This window comes from Pantherophis guttatus, chromosome 2, assembly GCF_059756535.1.
Source record: "Pantherophis guttatus breed Tessera chromosome 2, ASM5975653v1, whole genome shotgun sequence".
Classification (NCBI taxonomy): Eukaryota; Metazoa; Chordata; class Lepidosauria; order Squamata; family Colubridae; genus Pantherophis; species Pantherophis guttatus.
In genome coordinates, this window is record NC_142064.1 from 117,791,407 (window position 1) to 117,796,688 (window position 5,282).

A 5,282-nucleotide genomic window follows, 5' to 3' on the forward strand; every position below is an offset into this window, starting at 1 on the left:
TGTTTGATGTGTCTTTATTTGATGTTTTAATCATGCTGCCTAGCTACATATTTTAGTCATGTATCTTTTTGACTGATAAAAGCTCCCCACTCCCCACAGTGTATTCCAGATTTATTTATCCTTACATGTAAATCCAAGTGATCATCAAAGGGCTTGTAACTCTCCAAATCCCAGCCACTAAAGCTGACTTGGTTAGGGGAAATTACATTATTAAACTAAGAGTTAGCATTTGAAAATGAGCACCTGTGTTCCCTTGGCTAAGCAGGATTGTCAAGGGAAAGAAAAGAAAAAAGAATGCCACAGCATCTTCTTGACATGTCTGAAACCCCAAACTAAGGAAAATCTGCTTTCTAAATTGTTCTTGAATGATTTCACTTCAAGCTAAAAGCGCAATCTGTGAAATTAGTTTTTCCCAACCACTTCACATCAGTTCAGAAAAAAAAAGGAGTCATCTGCCATTGATTAGAGTCACAGAATTTTTCTTAGCCCTTTATAAACATGGCCTTTTCTTTTCTTAGTTGTTTGCTTCTTAGCATATTAACTAATGTGGGAAGGAAGATTATGGGATGAGCAGGAACCTAATATAATTGCAAAGAGCCAGAGATAGGGCAGCCAGCCAGACCTGCTGTTTTGCTAAGAGAAGGTTAATGCAGGAAATGACTAGACCAGTGGTTCTCAACCTGTGGGTCGCGACCCCTTTGGGGGTCGAACGACCTTTTCACAGGGGTCGCCTAAGACCATCGGAAAACACATATTTTCAACGGTTTTAGGAATAATTTTATGTTTGGGGGTCACCACAACATGAGGAGCTGCATTAAAGGGTCGTGGCATTAGGAAGGTTGAGAACTACTGGACTAGACTGAGTCCAAGGGAAGGGTCAAACGCATCATCAGGCTGCACCCACAAGAGATCTAAGTCCAGCCTACCTTGAATTTCTTATCTACCACCAAATTGCTTTGACACCGTTAGTAGTACAGATTCTTGCAGAGAGCTTAAGTTTATAAGCATAAGAATACTTTATTGCGGTCATAGACCAAAAAAACCAAAACATCCAAGACACATAACTGGCACACAACCAGACTGAAGTGCAAAACGGCAACAAGATCAGTGGAGAAAATCACTCTGTCAAACTCACAGTTCATGTATTTTAAATTTTTAACTCCAATCAATATGGACTATAGTCGATTAAAATTGTACATAGGTAGAAAATACTATATTGCAATTTACATAAAATCCACACATTGGCACTTTATACAACCACCAGCTAACTCAACCGCTGACGATCAATAGAGCTGACCTCAGTCAGTGGGTCCAGCCCATCCTTCCCCCGGCTCTTACATCCCAAGACTGCAGCAAAAAATTTTGCTACCTTTAGTGTAATCTAAGAATCAGTATCTTGGAGTAAGAAGCGAAGACTAAGATTTTCAGATAATCCAGGAAATCTTTGGCAAATGGGAGAGATAAGTTCTGACCTTACCTCCCGATAATGGGGCATGTAAATACGATGTGAGCCAACGATTCCGGAGATCGACCGTCACAAGAACAGTGGGTGAATTTCACATACCCCGAGCACCTGCTATCTAGGACATTCGAGGGGATCACATTAAAACGTGCCTTTAGAAAGGCCAACCTGTATTTAACAAAGAATAGCATAGAGAGATATTTGGGAGGGTGCATTCAGGGAGTAATACCAAGAGAAATCAGAGAACATACTCCCGCACCAAGTGCCAGATTCTGTTGTCTTTCAATATCATCCAATCGCTGGAATATCAGTGATTTGGCTGCATCTGGGCCAAGCACAAGGGCTTCAATAGGGGGAATACCTATCTTCATAAGTTTGGTGTAAATATTGCGGGCCCAAGAACTGTGGAAATCGTCCCGCCATAAGCACTGGCCTAAATAGTAGTCTGGAAGTCTGATCCACAGGGTCAGCCAGTAGCCAATAGCACACTTCCACAGAACAGTAGTGAGAGATGGTGTGCCCAGTTCCAAGCGGATTGCAGCATTACTCACATGGGGGGACTCCCATTAGACGGCGTAAGAATTGGCTTTGAACTGACTCGAGGAGGGAAATATTTGTTTGAACCCAAAGGGGGGTGCCATATGTAATGGCAGCTATCACCTTTGCCCTATATACTTTTAATACTGAGGAAATATGTTGGGCTCCCTCCGTGTAAAAGAATTGCAGAAGGGCATGCGTAGTGGCCTTGGCCTTGGTGCGGAGGGACTTGACCTGTGCAAGCCACATGGCATTAGATTGGAAAAGAATGCCTAAATATTGGAATCTATGGACCTGTTCCACTGGTATGCTATCGAGCTTCCATTGATAGTTTTTCCTGCTTCTTGAGAAAATCATAATCTTAGACTTAGAATGGTTGATAGACACTTGGTTGGCGCAACAATAGTTGGAAAGACCCACCCAAGAGAATGAAAGAATCACAGCATCGTCCGCATAGAGCAGGAGCGGACACCTGTAGTTAGCTAATCTGGGGGCATGGTTATAATCCAGTTGGACCGTTAATGCCCTTCTCCAATCGCTAATGTATACATTGAAAAGAAGGGAGTTTAAGCTTTTTTCAGTACCATTGCAACTTTGAATGGTCATTAAACAGTTGAAAGTTGAAAGACTACCTGTATGTACTTATAGCCTGCCAGTAATTAATTGGCCCTTCTGCTATCATTAAGGTAGCAGGCCTGCAAGAGGGGGGAATCTTGCGCTGCGAGATTCCCCCCTTTCGCAGGCCTGGCCCTCTATGTTATCGAGGGCCCACCTTAATGACGGATCTTGGGACCCCGAGAGGTGGCATGTCGCAAAAAGGGGATTGAGGGGTTTTTTAAAGACATTTTAAAATAGACTTTTAAGGGGTTCTGAGGGGTGGGGAGGTTACGTGGGTTTGGGGGAAAACCCACGGGGGTTGGAGACTAGTCCGGCTGCTATTAATGGTGCCATAGGGGGTACGGACTCTGGGGGAAAGGGGACTGTTAGAATGCCCTCTAATGAGGGCTTCTCTATTAATACGCTGAGTGGGAGGGGCAGGTATGGCGGGAGCAGGGGGCCGTATCATGTGGTGGGGACACGTGCTCGCTATCTCCGAGCGATTGCATGCCCCGGTCCCCTTAGCTCTTCCCGTTCCCCAGGCTGCTTAGAGTCTCAGGGCCCGAGTCTCCGGCTGATGTTGTGTAATGCCAGGTCCGTAGTAAATAAAGCCCCCCTCATTTGTGATCTTATTCAGGAGGGGGGAGTGGACCTGGCAGGTATCACGGAGACCTGGTTGGGCCATGAGGGGGGAGTTCCCCTCGTGGAGATGTGCCCATCAGGCTTCCGTGCATTTCATCAGCCGAGAGCTCAGGGCAGGGGTGGGGGGGGGGGCGGTCATTTTAAAAGAAGGTCTTGATCCGAGGGAGACCACTGTACCTCAGATAGCCGGATGTGAGTCCCTTTTTGTGAAGTGGGGTCATGGGGTGCAGATGGGTCTGTTGATCATGTACCTGGCTCCCTGCCACGTGACAATGACCCTGCCCGAACTCCTCAATGTTATAGCTGAGGTGGCGGCTGATACCCCCAGACTTGTGGTCATGGGGGATTTCAACCTGCCATCCATCGGTGAAACATCTGAGGTAGCTCGGGAGTTCATGGCTTCCATGACGGCCATGGACCTGATCCAAGTAATTCACGGCCCTACTCATATGGGGGGACACACTCTGGACTTAGTTTTTATCTCTGGTCAGTGGTTGAGTGGCCTTGATATAGGGGATGTAGATATTGAACCCTTGTCATGGTCTGACCACTCACTCCTTCGACTTGACTTTCTGACCGCCACACCCCGTCGCAGGGAGGCGGAGCTGACCAGGTGGTTCCGCCCCAGGCGCCTGATGGACCCTGATAGGTTCCAGATGGAGCTTGGGCCATTTCCTGAGACTCTAGCTCATGACTCGGCTGATGACCTGGTGGCCGCCTGGGATAGAGCGGCTGCCGGGGCTTTGGACCGGGTCGTGCCTTTGCGGCCTCTGACCCGGCACCGAACTCACTTAGCTCCTTGGTTCTCCGAGGAGTTGAGAGAGATGAGCGCTGGAAAAGATGCCTAGAGAGCGGTTGGAGGGCCAGTCGTTCCGAATCTGACTTGACACTGGTAAAGTCTCATATTAAGACCTACCTAGTGGCGATAAAAGCGGCGAAATCTAGCTATTTTGCCGCTCTTATCGCATCATCAGATAACTGCCCAGCCGCCCTGTTTAGGGTGACCCGCTCCCTTCTCCATCTGGGAGCGCGGGAGGACCCCTTGCAGGGCCGACCTGAGGATTTTGTACAGTATCTGGATGATAAAATAACTCAGATTCGGGAAGACTTGGCCGCCGACTGGGTTAGTTCAGACGAGATGACTGAGGCAGGCCTTGAGAGTGTTATCTGGGAGGAGTTCGATCCTGTGGCTCCCGAGGACGTGGACAGGATCTTGGGACGGCTGAACGCGACCACATGTTTATTGGACCCGTGTCCCTCCTGGTTGGTGCTGGCTTCCCGGGAGGTTACACGAGGCTGGCTCCAGGGGATTATCAACGCTTCTTTGAGTGAGGGTGTCCTGCCGGCCGCCTTGAAAGAGGCGGTGGTGAGGCCTCTCCTCAAGAAGCCATCCCTGGATCCGGCTGTTTTGGCTAACTATCGTCCAGTCTCCAACCTTCGCTTTATTGCGAAGGTTGTTGAGAGTGTGGTGGCGCGACAGCTTCCCCAGTACCTGGATGAAGCTGTCTATTTGGATCCGCTCCAGTCCGGCTTCAGACCTGGGTACAGCACGGAAACGGCATTGGTCGCGTTGGTGGATGATCTCTGGAGGGCCCGGGATAGGGGTTATTCCTCTATCCTGGTCCTATTAGACCTCTCAGCGGCTTTTGATACCGTCGACCATGGTATCATGTTGCGCCGGCTGGAGGGACTGGGAGTGGGGGGCACCGTTTTGCTGTGGTTCTCCTCCTATCTCTCCGACCGGTTGCAATCCGTGTTGACAGGGGGGCAGCGGTCGACCCCAAGGCGCCTTGTTTGTGGGGTGCCACAAGGGTCGGTCCTCTCGCCCCTCCTGTTCAACATTTATGTGAAGCCGCTGGGTGAGATCATCCGTGGTTTTGGGGTGGAGTTCCATCAGTACGCTGATGATACTCAGCTGTACATTTCCACCCCAGACCATCCCAACGATGCCTTGGAAGTGATGTCCCAGTGCCTGGAGGCTGTGCGGGTCTGGATGGGGAGAAACAGGCTTCGACTCAACCCTTCCAAGACCAAGTGGCTGTGG